Raw genomic sequence first — 19,819 nt, forward strand, 5'->3', positions numbered from 1 at the left:
TAATAGTATTGTATACACCTAGAAAACCCCTAAGTCACGGCACACCCACCTATGCCACCCAACATTGATTGCAAAAATTTTCAGAAGGCCTTCTCAGATAAGATAGTAAAAGCCCATACAAACATCACAAATAACAGGAGCCGGTTAAACCAGGAGGTATGCTCAGAGATTAAAGAGGAATTGGACCAATTTTGGGAACCCAAGTTCTGCTTCAGGTCAGAGAACTGATAAATACCCAAAAATCAATGAGACCGTCCACATGTGCTGGAGAGACCCATCCATCCAAAGTTATACTTGGGCATAGCGAACTCTTTACACCGTTTCTGACTTGCCTTATTAATGCATCTTTTAGAGATACTAAGGTCCCGACACCCTCAAAAAGGTAGCATTGACCCCCTGATAAAAAGAACAGGTCTTGACCCCAAGGATTATTTGAATTTAAGACCTATGTCGAATGTACCTTTCTTACTGAAGATAATAGCAAAAAATGGCAGCAGCCCACTTACAAGAGCATCTTGAAGGCGCAGAGGCCTTACACCCGAGGCAATCTGGCTTCAGGGCTCACTATGGCACTGAGAGTGCACTGGTAGACCTGCAGACAGAAATACTTCTTTTCAATGACAAACGTAAAGCGGGCTGCTGATGTTACTAGATTTATGAGCAGCCTTCTACTTAGCAGACCACGAGAAACTCGTCAACAGGCTGAAGAATATTGGTGGATGTTGAGATGAAGCCTGGATCAAATCATCCTGCGAAAACAGGATGTCCAGAGTTGTATGGGGGAATGCATGTTGACCCTCAGAAATGTTGAAATGTGGTGTGCCGCAGGGTGCCTGCCTCTCACCGTCTGTATTTAATATCTACTGCCAACCTCTATGCATTTTATTGGATAAATTAGGAGTGTGTTTCACTAATTATGCGGACGACACAAATCTCGTTATTGAGCTGTGTGAAGTGTATGAGAAAGACACTTAGAGAGTATCTTAGATTTATAACTCAACCCTGAATTGGATGGCAAGTATCGGAATGTGCTTGAATGCGGCAAAGACAGAGTTGTTTCTCTTTGGTTCATCCCAGGCCAGAGGGAAACTAGAGGATCTTTACACCGGATTTACCGCCGATAAATACTTCAACCCCACCGTCACAAAAGTGAAGACCTTGGGAGTTGTCTTTAAAGCATCGCTCATTTCGGATGCTCATATACAGTACGTCATCAATAAAATCCAGTATCACCTTAGGCTTTTGCGACTGGTCAACCCCTATCTCTCCGAAGCTAATTGTTTAACCTTGGTCAGAACATTGATTATGCCTAGGATCGACTACTGTAGCGCTCTGCATATTGGCACTATTAAGGGAGGCCTAGGATGTTTGCAGGTACTGCATAATGATGCTGTATGCAATGTGAACAATGTGCGTAGCTATGAGCCTATTTCCGAGTTGAAGCAAGGACTCGCTTCAAGGCACTTATTATTGTCCACAAATATTGTGAGGGGCAAACCCCAGGATATTTAAAAGACCGTATGAAGGTGCACATCCCTAAGAGTTACTAGGTCAAGCGATGGAATACGCATGGCTGTTCCCACTAGTAATCGAGTTAGAGGATATGGGAGATCCTTCCTAGTTCAGGCAGCTAAAGCCTGGAACAAGCTCCCAAAAGAACTACGTGAAGAACCTAATCTCCTGCCCACCAGAAACCGACCGAAAACGCTTATTTTTGAAAAACTAAGATCTCGATCCTTGGCTTCCTCCTTTCCGTCTTCTGCGCCCTGATGCCTGCCAGCTTCGCCTTATTATAAGTGGATAAATAAATAAATTGTGTGTAGGTAGATTTGAATCTATGCATTGTCTACTCGTCCGGTTATCCAGGAGGGTATTCTAATGTGAGTAGAATGTGGGGAAGGAGCTGGGTTGGATTTGTGTAATTTGTGTATTATGTTTTATGTGGGTTCAAGGAGGGGTACATTGGATATGGTGGTGCCGCTTAAGTGTAGTCCTTGTGGATGAGCCATGCTAGGGTATACCGTCTTAGAGGTTTGTATTGGCTGTGTGTGCCTTCTATTATGCGTTTGAAGTAAGGTTTCTTTGGGGTTTATTTTATTGTAGACAGGATCATTATGCCTTCCAGGTCACTCTACCACCAAGGAGGTCTGCATCCTCAGGATCGACACAATATGATCCCTCCACGTTGCTAGTCACAGCACCCACAAGTTCTATACATTGGCACATTCTATCAGCAGGTACTATCTTTATGGCCTGACTGCACACATACCAAACAAATACAGAGGAGTCAAAAATGAATGTGGTTGTGCGGCATTAACATTAATCTTCTGCTAAGCGCTGCCCAACAATGGAACTGAAAATCAGGGAGCCCGTCCACCAGGCATAAGAGGAGGTTTCATAAACCGCAGAGCTCTGCAATGTTTTTAGATCCACAGATTAAACTATTTATTTCTGAATCAAATTAACTAAAGCAAGTGAGGGAGAAAAATACCAGCAGACAGAGCTAAATAGATTTGAAAATATCTGTTTAGCTCTGTCAATATCATTTTGACTAAATTTCTTTGACGTATAAGCGACAGAGGGAATGTGTTACATGGATTAAGTGAATGCAATCTTTTAACAAATGAAAGGCATTAATATGTGTAGCGCCTGTCTGTCCTGCTGCTTTCAGCAAACAGGTTAAAACATTCTGTGACAGGTCTTTCTAAGTACCATCATCTGCAAAAAAAGCGCAATTCAACAGCTATGGCCATCGACTGACATCAAGTAGTTACTATCACTGTGATGTTGCCACATAAGCTTCACATGTATTTATTTATTTATTTATTTTGAATCTGTGTAGTGCTGTAACAAATGAAATGGTACAAAAGGTCTAAAATTAGATCAATTGCCAAAACATTCAAGTCGAAAGCAAAAAAGTCATAAACGAGCATGAAAAGGAGGAAGTAGACCGAATATCAAGAGAGAGTTTATTCCAAAATGTTGGTGCTAGAAGAGAGAAATTGTGAAAGTGGCATGAAGCAAAGGCGGGATGAGGGATAGAAAGAATAAATTGCGATTCTGAATGAAAACAGTGTGGGGGGGGTAAAAAGAAATCAAATAGTAGAGCTCAATAAGAGCCATTCCATGAAGCTTTTTAAAGACAATGGGCCTCATTACGAGGTAGGAGGTAGCCATGGAGGTATTAGCACCATGGCTAACCCCTTACCGCATTCCGGGTCCGGGTTCCCGAAATAGGGACTTACCGGGTCATTCCAACCTTGGAGGACCCGGTAAGTCCCCATTCCGGGAACCATTCCCCATTCCCATTCGAGCCCCCATAGGGCTCAATGGGGATGGAGCTAATAACGGTACTGCAATTTGCTGTACCGTTATTAGCTCTCAAGTCCCTTAACGGGTCCCTTCCATAAAGCCTGGTAAAACCAGGCGTTAAGGAAGGAACCCGCTAAGGGACCACGGAATAGGGTGGTAAGGGATTACCGGTGTCCTTACCGGTGCCGGTAATCCCTTACCACCTACCTCGTGTAATGAGGCCCAATGACAACTCGTCCGCAAAGAGACAACCCATAAACAATCATTCTCTTGTCATGCACCCACCGTCTGGTACTCCATCCCGGTGTCAGCTCGGAATGCCCCCACAATTCTCCAATTTCGCAAATCTGTCAAAACATGGCTCTTTTAACAACACCTGAGCAAGAACTAATTCCAATGGGCACACATACTGATGCACAGACCTCACAGTACTGCACTACTGTTAAAACATGCCAGCCCAAATGCCGAAGGAAAGACATTGGAGGGATTGGAGAGCAGGATCAATAGAGTTACAGGGGGAGAGACAAAAACAAAGACAAATAGAAGAATTATAGATGGACCTGAGGAGGGCTAAAAGATATACCGGAAAGCCAAGCAGAAGTGTGGCACAGGAGAAGAGAAGAGAATAGAAGAGTTTTAATGCTGTGGAAAGAAAATGACTGGCCCATTGGATGCTATATAGGAAAAAAAACAACAGGATCCGATCAAGCCACTGAGGAGACATGGTAAGAAATAGATAGAGGAGTCAAGAGTGACCCCGAGGTTACGACAGGTGGAGTAAATAGAAAGAGAAGAAGGAGGAAAGTTGATGGATGGCGGCCATAACGGTGGAAGTATGGTGGTAGCATGGGAGAAGATAATTCTGGTCTTGGATGGATTGAGATGAAGGTAATGATCAGACATCCACTATTGAATAGATGACAGGTAGGCTGATAGAATTAAGTGAATAGTGTCAGATAAAGAAAAATCGATTTGGCAATTGTCTGCATAGAAATGCTGAGAAAGATGAAAGGAAGAAATAATCGAAGGAAGAGGTGTTGTATATAAAGAGGAGAGGGCCATGATCAGAGCTCCGGGGAACACCAAAGAGAAAAGGGGTAACCAAAGAAGATTGGTGCTGATCAAAGGTGACAGTGGGCACCCCTTTCGAGTTAGTCTCTGGACTAAGAATACCCCCGATACATGCTGCTATTACAGACTTTATCAGTGTGTAAAGCTTTGAACCAAACATTAAGCCTAGGACCCACCCTGGATCTAGTCAGCAGATATTGGTATACATTTAACCTTTAGTGTCCCATCTAGGAACAAAACCATTCTGCTCAGGTGTTACCAAATTAGTTATGACATTTGTAAGATTATTAACCTAAATGTTAGCAAATCCTGTGGTGTCCACGTTCCTTTGTGCACTGGGATAAAACTGTGCATATTCAGGGAGAGGCCTGTTCTTTTGCAGAAATACAGAAAAAGTAGTCTGGCACCATCGGCTTCAGATTCTTTCCTTCTTGATGATGTCTACAATAACTTTCAGACTCTTAGGTGTAATAAAGTGTCCACCTCCTTCATACAACTCTCCAGGGATGGCGCTTCCACCGGTAGGCCTTGCAGTTCAACTTCTTCATCCCTGCTTTCCTTCCAGTGGTGGAAGGCCAGGCTGCACTTTCACATCCCACCACCTTCTTTGTTTGAAGTCTTTTCTCTACATTGGGGGAAACCCTGCATAATCTTAGCTTTTCACAGGACTTTCACATTCTACCTGGACTGCACAAAAGACATCCGTTCTTCTAACAGGGCTTCTGTGTCCTATCCCCTATGGGTGCCCGCTCCTGCTGCAGCTTCACGACTCCCTGGATCACTCAGCTGGGCCTCTCATGTTTGTTTGTTTATCCACGCTAGCGGCGAAGCGGGAGAACCGCAAGGGATTTACTGAAACAGTACAATGTTTCAAGAGAGAAAGTGACGCTTGTGTACGGCGAACACCAGAAGTCAAGAAATACACGATGCTGTGAGCACGGAAATCATGTTAAAGTAAAGAAGAAAGAGAGTGGAGGACGCTGTTCAGGGTCCACAAACAGTTTGTATTTTTCTGAGAGCTGTGCAGCTCTTATATAAGACCCAGGGGTGGCCCTGGGTCTTTGATGTGTAGCTGTGGGGGCTGGCCCAGCCCCAAGGCTGTCTGTAGCCGACTGTCTGGTCCCCCGAGGGGGGGGCAGGTCTTTGTACTCCTTCCTGCCTGCTGTTGGTTTCCTGTGGGTGATTAGCACCCTGTTGCTTTGTGGAAGGGTGAAGTGGTGTTCACACCTCACCCTTTCTGTGCTTTGTAGTGAGGAGAGACTGCGTGTCTCTGTGTTATGGGGGAGAAGGGAGCAGGCTTGGGGGGAAGGCAGCTGCCCCTCTCCCATGCTTGCCGGATGGTACCAGCAGTTACCCTGCCTCGCTTTGGGCGGCCCTGCAGCATTGCCCACAATTACTTTATGGTATAGTCAAACCTCACCCAGAGCCTTCCATGCCCCACTGCCAACACCTCATGCCACAGCTGTCCTGGCTGCCTCGACTACACGCATCAGTGCTCTGCATATACAGAGACTTTGACACCTAGCCTCCATAAACCCATATGCAACGTTTTGCCTTGCTATGGCTATGGGATGGTTCAGATATCATGCCATGTTTTTAACTTGATGTGATGTGAACAATTGTATTCTGTGACTAACATGTAACTCTCACGCTCGTGCAGAGACCACCACCCATGTGCCTGCAAACTAGCACGCCCCCACCTTTCTTTCCCATGCCACTTAACCTTCTGAAATATTCCTGGTTCCCGCTCAAATTCCACTTTCTCTTCCAGCTCCACACCACACAGTGACCAACTTGGTAAGGCATGTCAAGGCGTAGCCATGCTTATGCCCACGCAGGCAGGAATGATGTCTCTGGCCATCTCCCAGGATCAAGTAATTTGACCGCCCAGAGATACCACTATGCAACACTCATCTCAAAATACGTTCCTTCAACACATGGATGCTTTCCCGCCACAGACACCGGTTTCTCTGATCCAACTTGTGCCACCACATTAAAAACACATATCACTACGACATATTCTCATACCTGAGGCACAGCATGGTTTCTCACATCTGCCTCTTATTACCACTTTAGCAACTCATTTCACCTCATGTGTCTTAACATGTAGACGCTTACTGGTAGCAGGCAACGGTTTCTATGATCTGCCTTGCGTCACCACTTTAGCAATACCCTTCTCCACACCTTTCTTAAAACAGAGACCGGTATCCACAGCAAAGCACTGTTTTTCTAATCTGCCCTGCTTCACTACTGAAGCATAAAGTAACCTTGATCTCATGTCGCTATCCCACTAATCACCCAACCTCACGCCTCTTACAGGACCCAAAACACCAAAAGAAAGTGCCAATGTCAGGCGGTGAGCTCAATAAGACCCAATAATGTACCAGGCTCATTATGAGTTCCCTGGTATCCCGCCGGTAATTCCAGCAGGATACCGGGGAACTACTGTATCGTCTCTGCCACTCGATATTGCGATATTACTGGGATTTTATGGGCAGCGGGGATGCCAGTAACACCCTATTCCATGGAGTCCGATGAGATGGGGTTGCCCGAATCACTGGTACCATTAGTACTGGTGCCGGTGATTAAGGCATTTATCTGCCAGTACGGGCCTGATCTACCCGCAGGTCAGGCCTGATGGTAGATCAGAACCCCTACTGGAAAACTTGAGGTTGGCCGGTCTGTGAAAGTTCTATTAAACGGAAATTCCAGCACTTTAGTTCCGGAACGGCCACAACATAATGAGCCAGAAAGCACTTAGACCAGCCTCAGTCATACATTCATATAATTACAATTTTAAAAAACATAATGAGCCTAATAGTGTGCATTGCCGATATCAAACCTGGGCCTCTGAAACACACATTACAACCTTGGTGCTAAGTGCACCAACTTTACCACCATGATGTAAACTATGTTGTGCCACCATATTACACATACGTTTACACCATGGTGGATGGCGGATTTACCGCCCCATTCCAAGGTGAGTGGGGCGGTAAATCCCCATTTCCCATTTTCCCTTCCCCATTCCCATTTTTGCCCCATAGGGCATAATGGGAGTGGGGAAGGCGCTAATTACGCCGCCGTAAATTACGGCGACGTAATTAGCACCTTGGCGGGTTAGCGCCATGGACTTTAACGCCTGCCAAAAGTGGGAATCCGGTGTTAAGGGTTAACGCCGTCGTTAACCCTTAACGCCGGGGTTGTAATGACCTCCACAATCTACACATTTGCACCACTGACATCACCCTGTGATCCTCACACATTCTGTCACTGTGCAATGCTGATATCACCCTTGCATCACTCACACATTCTGCACTTGTGCATCACTGATATCATCTCAGAGGCCCTTACATATTCTGTATTTGTGAAATGATTGCTATCACCCTTGAGTCCCTCACATATCCTGCGCCTGTGCACAGCAGATATCACCTCTGGCTCCATAACACATGCGCTGTGCCTGTGCATTGCCAATATCATACTATATGCTATATATTGTTGACATCGCTGGCCTTTCATTCGCTATACATGGGTGATACCATCCCTGGGACCCTCTCACATTCTGTACGTATGTGTTATTATCAGTGGCAGCTGGTGGATTCTTCAACTGGAGGGGCATAAATATTTGTCCTTGATATGGCTGGGCGACCGAGCGTAGAGGGGGAGCCCACAACATTTAAAGGGGTTTTGGCGGGTTTCTCCCCACCGCAAATATAATTTTAAAATAGTGGGTGAGAATTGTGCATTTTAGAGAACACTTTTTTAGAAAAAATGGGTAAAAAGTCAAACAGTTTGTAATTGGGTTTTGTAGAGTAACTCATGAAAACAATCCAATTAATGCAAGTCACCAACAGTGCACAGGAGAATTTCTCCAACACATTTTCATAATACCTTTTCCCACAATATGTGCCAGTATAAAACATTTTCACACTGGCTGTACCCATACATTTGCATGTTGACTGCAACATTTTAGCCTATTATTCCCATACAAGAACATACTCATGTTTGCTTTGTGCATAACACCAGTAATTATGCTATAAGAAAACATGTCCATGTTTGTTCTGCCAATATATGGCAGTATCCCCACATAAGAACATACTCCAGTTGGCTTTACCACTAAAAATGCATGCCAAAGTATGAAAACATGTCCAAACTGGCTGTACTAAAATGCCAGTCGAGCTACATAATAACACTTATCATGCTTGCTTAATCAAAGATGCCCAATACAAAGGGCCTCATTACATGGATGGCGGTGGACCAAGGTGCTATGAGCACCTTGGTCCATGCCGGTAAAATACCGGCACCGCCTTGGGGGAAAGGGGAATTACCGCCCTATTCCAAGGTTGGTGGGGCGGTAATTCCCCCTTCCCCCATTGCCCTTCCCCATTCCCATTTTTGCCCCATAGGGCATAATGGGAATGGAGAAGGTGCTAATTACAGCACCACAAATTGCGGTACCATAATTAGCTCCCTGGTCCCTTTGCGGGTTGTTTTTTAACGCCTGCAAAAAGCAGGCGTTAAATTCTCCAACCCGCAAAGGGACCTCGTAGTAAGGCGGTAAGGGTTTACCGGTACCAGTAAAATACCGGTACCGGTAAACCCTTACCGCCTACCGTGTAATGAGGCCCAAAATGTCATACCGCAATAAACAATGGCTAGACTAAGTGCATAAAAGTGACTGTCTACCTTCAGAATAACACTTATCATTCTTGCTTCACCAACGATGGCCAATACAAAATGCCATAGCACAATACGAAATGACTGAACTGGCTGCATTGAAATGCCAGCTGCATAATAACGAGTACCTTATTTTACCAAAGGTGCCTAATACAAAATGTCATGCCACAGTAAGAATTATACCGCGGATCCTGTTTGCTTTATCAAAGATACGCAATAGAAAATGCTGTGCCTCAGTAAGTAGTGGCTAGACTGGAAGCATAAAAAATGCAAGTCTTGCTTCGTAATAAAACTTATCATGCTTGCTTTACCAAAGATGTCCAATACAAAATGCCATACCACAATACGAAATGAGTGAACTGGCTGCATTGGAATGCCAGTCTAGCTACGTAATAACATGTATGCTTGTTTTACCAAAGATGCCCATTACAAAATGTCATACCTCAGTAAGAAATGGCTAGACTGGTTACACAAACCACAAAAAAGGCCAGACTTGCTTCATAATAACAGTTATCATGCTTGTTTTACCAAAGATGCCCAACACAAAATGTCTTATCACAATAGTAAATGGTTAAACAGACTGCATTAAAATGCAAGTCTAGCTACATAATAACACTTATCATGCTTGCTCTATCAACTATGTGCAGTACAAAAATGCCATGCCTGCTCCATGGTATGCCAGCGCCTTTCAGTCAGACATAATCACAATAATGATGAATGTGATTATGTGTGATTGCGAGGCTCTGGGGGGCACTGGGTGTTTTTTTGTTTTACTGGCAATCTATCAAGGATGTCCAGTGAAACAATTACTCACCTGTCCCTTGGGTCCCAAGCGCCTTAAACACGCAGACAATCATTGTGGTTATGTGTGTATGCCAGGCACTAGGGAACCAGGGGGCGAGGATGGTATTTTTTACTGCACATCTATAATAGATGTCCAGTAAAAAAATACCATCTCTGTCCCCTGGGCCTCACAGCGCCAAACACACAAACACAATCAAAGTGATTATGTGTGTATGCAAGCCGCTGGGGAGCAAGAGAGACAGGTATGCTATTTTTTACCAGACCTGTATGATAGATGTCCGGTACAAAAATACCATGCCTGACCCCTGAGCCTCACAGTGCCACACACACACTCAAAGTGATTATGTGTGTATGCAAGGCGCTAGGGGTCCCGGGGGCAGGTATGGTATTTTTTACTGGACATCTATGATAGATGTCCAGTAAGAAATACCATCCCTGTCCCCTGGGCCACACAGCACCTCAGGCAGAGAGCTGATTTTGGCTGGTGAGGAGGGGTTTCTGCAACAAAGGCATTTTTGAAATGCCTTTGTTGTACAAACCTCCTAACCAGGCTCGCCAAAATCATCTCGGACCAGCACAAACACACTTACACAACATACACAAAGCAAGCACTCGCTGTCTCATTCACAGTCAGGAGCACCCATCATGCACTCACTCATAACACAAGCATACATACATGCATCCATACACATATTTAAATAATAAATAAACATACAAACGCACACATTTACACAACATACACACACAACCTACACACATACCTACAAACACACAGCAAGCACTCTTTCATTCACACGAACATCCATCATGCACTCACTAAAAACACAAGCATACACGCAACCAAACACATACTTAATTAATAAATAAATGAGCATTCAAACACACATTACACATCACATACCCAGCGAACACTATGGCCCTCATTACGAGTTTGGCGGTAACCATGGTGCTATTAGCTCCATGGCTGCCACCAAACCGGGCTCATTTACCGGGTTCCTGCAATGAGCAATAACCAGGTCATTCGAACATTGGAGGACCCTGTAATTTCTCCTTGCAGGAACCATTCCCCATTCCCATGTGAGCCCCCAAAGAGCTCAATGGGAATGGGGATGGAGGTAACAACAGGCAGATTACAACTGGCCTGTTGTTACCTCCTTCTTCCCCTCGCGGGACCCGGAAAGCACGCCTGGTTTTACCAGGCGTCCGTTCTGGGTCCCGCGATGGGAAGCTTGTAATCAGCGCTCCTGTAATGAAGGGGGCCGGTCCCGTACCGGCCCCCTTCATTAGGGGAGCGCCAGGGTCGTAATGAGGCCCAAGGTTTCATTCACACGAGCATCCATCATGCACTCACTCATAACACAAGCATACACACATCCATACACATATTTAAATACTAAATAAACGAACATACAAACACACAAATTTACACAACATACACACAGAAAGCACTTAGACCAGCCTCAGTCATACATTCACATAATTACAATTTTAAAAAATGAACATAAACAAACGTACCTTCTGCCGCGGGTCCAGAGGTTCCAGTGCTCCAGCCCCCTGCAAGCATGAACAGGAATCAGGAAGTTTCTTGGTCCCTCCACATGCGTGCAAGGGACCAGAGTGTTGGTCCAGAGATGCCCCACTCCAGCCTGCTCTGTCTGTATGTGCGAGCAGGCGCAGGAGCACCCCCTTGCACATACAGACATGCAGTTCCCCAGCCAGCATTTCCTATGAACCATGCGAGGCTGGGGAAGCCCACACCCCCAGCCTTGCATGGCTCATTGAGCTTGTGCGGCTGGGGAAATTTAACTGTGTTAAGAGCACTCCCTCAGATGAAAAAACTGCTGAGGGAGTGCTCGTATTTTACTGAGATGGCTCCTTCTGTCAGGATTCATCTGTGGCACCTATGGACGAGGTGGCGCCGCCATTGAATGTGCCATAACGGTGTTGGAAACGTTCACTCCGCGAGCTAGTTGATTTCCAAGATGGCCGCCGCCGAATGAAAACAGCCTCGGCAGTGGGATCGGAGCGTTGCAACTGTGCACTCTACTGGAACGTTCTCTTGTGTGTGTATCCAGCTGCTTTCCTCTCAGGTATTCCTCCTCTTGTTGCTCCCCTTGCTCTTGCTTGTTCCCGCTCTCCATCCCTCTTCTGCTTTGTCCTGCTGCTGCCTCCCCGGCATCCTGCCGTCAGCCAGCATCGGTATCACTACAGACCTTCCCCCTTCTCATAGCATTTCCTCCAGTGAATCGCCTCATTCTACAAGTGCTTACCTCTCTGTCCTACGGAACTCCTCATCCCACGGACGTACGACAGCATACGAGGACATGAAGCGGCTACAGGGTTTTTTTGCCCACAAGGCTTTTTCCCTGACTACAAGAGGGTTGGCTCCCCGAAGTTTCCCCTCTGCCTTCAGTGTTGTATTCACTGGGGCAAGGTGGCCTCCGGGGGAGCCCATCCATATCTGCACGACTGGAAAGGGAGAAAGGAGAAAACTGCGAGAAAAGAGAAGAAGAAGACCCGAGAAGAAACTTCTGAAGACCCCTCATCAGATCCACGTGAGGAGGAAAAACAAGAAGGGGATCCAAGTTATAACACCCTCATAATGGGTAAGAGGGGGCCAAGACCCAGTGGGTCGATGCCCTCTCGCCCATTATGGACGAGCCGCCCCCGTCTATTATGTCCATGCATACCAGTGATACATTAAATGTTGTCGTGACACATTCTGTACGTGGGTGTTGCTGATAACATGCCTGTGTCCGCACCTCCGCATATCTGCATGACTGATATGGCCTCTCACACATTCTACACCTGTCAAGCAATGATGTCTACATTGGAGCCCTCACAGATGCAGGTCCTCCCACACATTCTGTATCTGCGCACCATTCTGCGCCTGCACATGTATATGTATGATGCCCTGCCTTGCCCCCTCACACTCTCTGTACTTTGTTGATAACGTGCCTGGGTGCCGCACACACTCTCTACATGTGCAGCACGGATATTCCTGGGAACCTCACGTGTTTGGTACCTCTGCAATGCTAATGCCATGACCATCCATATGCCCCTCGCATATTCTGTTGTACCTGTGCGGCACTGAAATGCAATATCAGGGCCAGCCTTGGCAGCGTTAGCGCCCCGAGCGGCTAAACAAAAATGTGCCACACCTCCATCCCCCCAGCGCCAAGCCCCATGTCATGTGGGGGCACCACATTTTTCAATAGGCGCAGATGCGAAAGCATCAGCGGCCTATTGTTATTAAATGCGCTCTGCTCCTGAGAACGGGGGCGCATTTCATTTCAATAGGGCGCCTGCCGCGCCTTCTCCCTACACGCCAGCTCAGGGGAGCCCTTGAAAGACTCCCCCAAGCTGGTGTGGTGGGGGTGGCTAATGGCGCCCGGGGCGGTCGGCCGAGTGGCCCTGCCCTAAGGCTGCCCTGTGCATATCAGTGTTGGGGCCCTCTCGTACCGTGTATATCGCTGGGGCCTAGGAGATCCTGCGCACTCCTGGTGTCAAGCTCGAGGAGCAACGAGTCGTATTCCCTTCAGTTGCCACGGGCGCCGCTGTGTAATTTGCATGAAAATAAAATATAGGACTGTGGCAGTTCTGCAGATGAATCGTTCATGCGCTAAGTGCCGGATGTGACTCCGAAGACGCGGCAAAGCGGATTTCGGTGACTGTTGTGGACGGACTTAATGCGACTATCCCGTCTTTGCGAGTCTGCTAAAGCCGTTCATTACATGGACGGCCGACACAGCGCGAGGCAGCAGGGAAGTGGGAGGGCCCTCTCTGTCAGGGCCCAGGTTTGCAGCTCCCATTACTGAGCGCGCGCGCTGCTATTAAGGCGCGAGGCCCGCAGGCAGCTTTCACGTGGCTTCCGCTCCCTGGCCCACAGCCGCCGATTCTATTCCAGGCCTGGGATCCACACAGACCTCCGCAAATGCACCTTAATCCTTATCTGCTGCAACTGCACTGCTTTAAGGCACTGATTCCCAAGGCAGCTTTAAAATGCAGCTCACCCCTGCCCTGCAGCTTCCTCGTCCATTTGACTACTGCAACCAATGCACCTTCGCCCTGATCTCCAGAGCCCACAGCTGTTGCAGTACTGAGACCCATGGGCAGCATTTCAATGCATCTCACTCCTGGTCCACAGCACCTCCTTCTATTACAGTACTGGGAAGGTTCCACCCCTGCGCCGATGCACCTTGGCCCTGATCGGCTGCACCCATTGCAATTCCAGTACTGAGGAGCGGACCACACAATTCAGCCTGCCCTGCAGCACCGTGTGCTATCCCACCACTGGAAGTCCCCTTCTTTGTTTCTGGACAGGAACACACAATGCCCAGTGGAGGCTGTTGAAAATTAACCCCCCCCCACCCCCAGCAATGTGGAGCGATCAAACCAAAACCAGCCGAGGGAGGCTCGGGGTGAACATTTTTAAGCAAGATGTTGACATTTTGTATTTTGCAGCACGCATTTTGTGAACAATTGGGTAACACGCCCTACACTTTAAATAGGTGTTGGTGGCTAACCAGGGGAGCGTTACATTACATAGCCAGGCGAGCCATCATAGCACAGACTACATGGGAGGCTGAGGCCTCATCTTACTCTATTCTGTTCTGGACGCCGCATCTGGTTTGGGGAGCCCAGTTCTGGAGTGTTGCATCCCTTTTTTGAGACTACATCGCAAGGTGGGCGTATTTGTATTTTTTTTACGATAGGGTTGGTGCCAGAAACGCCACACATACAGTGGCATAACGCAAGCTCTGGGGGCCCCCCTGCAAGCCATGCTGAGGGGGGTCCCCCCACCCCGCAACTCTGCAAAAAATCACGAGTCGCACCACACTCTGGGTCGCCATAGATTACCACGCTTGCGCAATACGCAAAAACGTGTTGCTTAAGGGGTATGCCACACAGTGTACTAGGAGAAAGATATAAATATGTTTTTTAATGCAATATACAGCACACTTTCTGAGAACATTTTACTAAAAAGCCACAGTGCTTGCTATTGTTGTGTAGGGTAACAGCAATCCAAAACATGTAAGTCACCAACAGTGCACATGAACATTAATGCTTTGCTATTACAAAAGCCATGCCACAATCAAAACATGTCCAACTGGCTGCACGATGGAGACCAGTGTAGACACATAATAACATTACAGTAAAGCATGCCAGGCCACATTAAGACATACCTAGACTGGTTGCACCAAAATGTCAGTCGAAGCAATAAGACTCATCAAGAAGAGAGCACACATTCAAGCCTGAGTCTCTGCGGCCTCTAACAACACAGCCAAACTCTTTAAAATCCGCAAGGAACTGGCCAATCCTGTTAAGGTTTCTACCTCTCCTGTTCCCTCAACAGGCCCTCTGTACGGCTTTGGCCTCTCGCTTCTCCGCTAAAACTCAGGACATCCTGTCCACTATCTCCTCTCCCTCTTCCTCTCTCAGCCCCTTTGGCCATCTCTCCCTCTCCTCCTCCTTTCTCCTCTTTCTCTCTAACACCTGACGAGGTTTCTAGACAAGTCCCATCTATGGAAGTGTCGTCGAAACAGGTGCTTGCCTGCTCCTCCAGAACCATTCAGGACCACATTGACACCCTTGATCCAGCCTTGGCCGATTTCTGTAATCATTCTTTGTCCACTGGAACTTTCCTCTCTCCCAAATTCTTGGAAAAGCTGGCCAACTGCCAGCTTACTCTCCACACTGAATTTGTTGGTTGTCTCCATGACCATCAGTCTGGCATAAGAGCTGCCAGAGACATGGAAACTGCTCTCCTGAACACCTGTGAAGATCGTATCTCTAACCTTGATTCCAGTATTCCTTCTGTCCTCATCATCCTGGAACTTTCCTCTGCTTTCGACACGGTCTACCACAACATCCTGATCAATTGACTCTGTGAGATTCTGGGCTTCATGGATGAGGCCCTGGAGTGGCTGACCTCCTTCCTCTTGGAGAGCCCCTCTCAGGTCCAACTTTGTCCCTTTCACACCGCCACCTCTCTCTACATGTGGCGTTCTCCAGGGCTCTATTCTCTCACCCTGGTTTTTCAAACTCTACTTGGCCCCTTTGACCCACCTGATCTCTACCTTCTCCTCTAACTTACAGTGTTATGCAGATGACACTCAGCTTTCCTTCAGGCTCCCCTCAGCCTATGCTCCTCTCTCGCTCATTCCTGGTGTCATCTTCCACTCCACTCTCTCTTTCTCTCCTCACATCTCGGACGTCGCCAAGAAGTCCCACTACCAGCTGCACCTCCTCAAAGGGACTCTTCCATTTCTCACTTTCCCCCAGAAGCTCACTGTCTCCAGAGCTCTGGTTCTCTCTCTAGGTTGGACTACTGCAACAGCCACTTTCTCAATCTGCCTTCCTCTACTCTCCACCCTCTGCAACTAATCCAGAACAGGACTGCGAGACTTACCCTTGGCCTCAAGCCCAGGGACTGTATCTCTCCAGCCATGAAATCTCTCCACTGGCTCTCGGTGGCTGCAAGGATCAAGTTTAAGACCCTTTTCATTGTCCACAAGGCTTTTTTGTCTGGGATCCGCACTACATCCAACGCTATCTTCCAAAATACCTTCCTTCTAGAGCCCTATGGGTTATATGCTTATCCAGGCAGAGAGTGGGTGGGTAGATCCTTCTCCCCTGCAGGTGCCTCTCTCTGAAATGGCCTCCCTGACCCTCCCAAACTTCAGCCGGACCACCTGAAGTTCCGGAAGCAGATCAAAACGCTCCTCTTCTCCTCTGCTTTCTCTCCCTCCCTCCCTTGCTGAACTACCTGACCTACCTGTCCGCTGTACCAACTGGTTGCTTGGCTACCCTATGTCTCACTGAGTTCAGGCTCTTTCTTGATCAGTCACCCTTGCACTGCCTCCAGGCCTATCACGCAGTTAGGGGCTGTAACTGTAACCCTACAGTCCCTTGTTCTCCTTGCACTACCCAGAGCGGCGCTGCCCTGGCGGCACTTACTCAGAGCATTGCTTCCCCTCCCCTCTCCCTTGCACTTCCCCCTCCCTTTCCCCTTGAATGACACAAGGCTTAGTAAGATAATTTGTCTTGTCCTCCCTCAGTTTTCCTTCTCTTGTCGTGCCTAAAAACACTTGTGTACAGGTTTGTTATATATGACTTATCATATCATAACATATTTTATCATAGATGCCCAGAAAAATATACAGTGCCGCAGTAAGAAATGGCTAGACTGGCAGAACTCAAATGCCAGTCTAGCCAGGTAATTACACTTAGCAGGACTGCTTTATCAGAAATGCCCAGTTAAAAAAAAGTCATACCAAACTGAGGAATGACTAGACTGGCTGCACCAAAATGCCTCTCTAGCCACTAATACCACATATCATGCCTGCTTAGCATGGACATGGACGACCATTATGATTTATTGCACAACCCCAACCCCCCCACACATCCCTTCTCCCTCCCATCCCCTACCCCAACCTCCAAAATCAGCTCATTGGCCCAGAATTACTTCTGTCCCTCTTCCTTGTCCCAGTGCTTACGTATGAGGCTCCTTGCCTCACTGGTAAGTACTGGAGGAAGAGTGGGAATAGGAGTAATGAAGATTACAGGTAGCTAAGTCAGGCATTACCTTCATGTACCTCTACCTTATCCCAGTACTTGTGTATGAGGCATAGTGCCTCATACACAAGTACTGGGATGAGGAAGAATAGGGCTAGGTGTAAAGAAGATTACCAATAATTAATCAAGGCATTAAACACAAGTAGTGGTGCAACACCATTGAGCCGACTGGGCTGCAGCACTCCCCGCCCCCCGCCAATGAAATTGTGGGCTATGTTGACTTGACCTGGCTGACCTACAGAGAAGTTTCAGGACAGAAAAGGACACAGTTGTTAAACGGCACCTGGGTTTTGCCATTAACAAGGGCCCGGCCCAGCAATTACTAATGTACAGCATTTCACTGTTTGTACCTGCATTCGAATGCCAAATGTTTTAAGAAACTGAAATTGTCATGTGGGTTTAGTACTTGCATGGCATGGGAGTGATTGGAAGGATAGAGTGGAAACAGGAGACCAGTCATTCTCACAGCAGCCCATAAGTGGGTGCTTTCAGACCTAAAGGAGAGAGTTAACTGGTTGTAACATTGAAGCTGCACTAGAACAGTCTCATTAAAATGCATAAAGAAGTTAGATGCCCCCACACAAATACGTTTGCTCCTCCCCACCACACATGAAGTTAGCACCTCTCCCAACATTTGAAAAGTTAGCCCCTCTGAAATGTAGGTTTTGTTGTGCCCCTGAACACAAGCACACACACCATTCACCATATTTACACACGCACACCCAGCAATCCATATATTTAAGAGTGCACTCTTTCACCACACAGGCACACCCAGGCAGCCACCCATACATTTAAGTGTGCACCCTTTCACCATACAGGCACACCCAGGCAGCCACCCATACATTTAAGTGTGCATCCTTTCACCGTACACGCACACCCAGCCACCCATACATTTAAGTGTGCACCCTTTCACCACACAGGCACACCCAGGCAGCCACCCATACATTTAAGTGTGCATCCTTTCACCGTACACGCACACCCAGCCACCCATACATTTGTGTGCACCCTTTCACCATATACTCACACAGGCAGCCACCTATACATTTAAGTGTGCACCCTTTCATCATTCCCTCTTACAGACAGTCACCTATACATTTAAGTGTGGACACTTTCACCATACAGGCACACCCAAGCAGCCACCCATACATTTAATTGTGCATCCTTTCACCGTACACGCACACATGCATACCCAGCCACCCATACATTCACCATACACTTACACACGCACACGTCATGGGTTGAAGGGAGCCATAATACTTCAAAAATACATTGGGCCTCATTAGGACCCTGGCGGTGAAGGTATGAATGGTGCCGGTAAGGCACCGGCACCGTTCATACCGTCCCGCCGCATTACGAGTTGTGCTCGCGGGTTCCTGACAGCCCACTAGGTCTTACCTGGAGGGTGGTGCAGCACCCGCAAGCATAACTCATTATTGCGCCGGCACCATTATTAACATGCTCCCCACCCCCATTCTGCCCTATTGCGCAGAATGAGGATCGGGAGCCCGGCAATACCGCCACCCGCAAATGGGCAATTATCGGCCCATTCATCTCGTAATGGGCCGGTATCGCCCAATCACGGGAGGCGCTGCCGGTAGCAAGCATGGCGGTAGCCGTGCCTGCCATACATGCACAGCTACCGCCATGCTCGTAATGAGGCCCATTGTTTCTTTTTGAAGTCACTCTAACTTCCTAAAGAAATTATTTCCGTTAAGGACTGAACCATAACGGAAATAATGTCTTTATGAAGGCAGAGTGATTAAAAAAATAAAATATTTATTTTTGAAGTCATAGGGCTAAATCTTTTTTTTTTTTTTTACTCCAAGTGGGGGCCCTTCCAGAACATGTGGTCGCGGGGGCCCCTGTTATGCCAGTGCACACATAGCAGCACAAACCGGCCGCAGAGGGAAAGCCATGTCTGTGTTTCCCTAACAGGGTGGCAGTGAGTATGCAGGAAGCGGCAGACCAGTTGTTGGCGAGTAAGGTGTAGAGTCATGAACATGGGATAAATGATAAGATAATTGCATAGATAGGTGTGAATTTAGGTATTAAGCTGGCACTTAAGTGTCTGCACAATTGTGTTTTTCATGTTTGGCAACAGGCTCAGGTAGGACGGGGGTGTGTAAGGTAAAAAGGCAGAAGCGGGAGGCAGTGCAGGGGCGGTGGTGAAGCACACAGAGAAGGCTGTTCAGGATAAGAGACAGTAGAGAGAAATGGGTTCTGCCAGGCACTTAAAAGGGGGCAATTCTGTGAGGAATCAGCCTAGAGGGAGGTGTTCAGGATGGGGGGGGCGAATTTTGTGAGCAGATAGTTCTTGAGGCCTCAGCAGAAGCACTGAACACAGATCCGAGGGTGCTGTTACCAGCATGATCAAGATTGG

General features: G+C 47.4%; 1 protein-coding gene across 1 annotated transcript in view; it reads right to left on the minus strand.

Moving 5' to 3' along the window:
• Nucleotides 1-19,819, minus strand: part of LOC138567042 (sodium/calcium exchanger 1-like) — a 728,531-nt gene that overhangs the window by 438,388 nt on the left and 270,324 nt on the right. The gene's annotated exons all lie outside the window — the stretch shown is intronic.

The sequence above is a fragment of the Ambystoma mexicanum genome, chromosome 2p (genome assembly GCF_040938575.1).
Source record: "Ambystoma mexicanum isolate Mex_15411 chromosome 2p, UKY_AmexF1_1, whole genome shotgun sequence".
NCBI lineage: Eukaryota > Metazoa > Chordata > Amphibia > Caudata > Ambystomatidae > Ambystoma > Ambystoma mexicanum.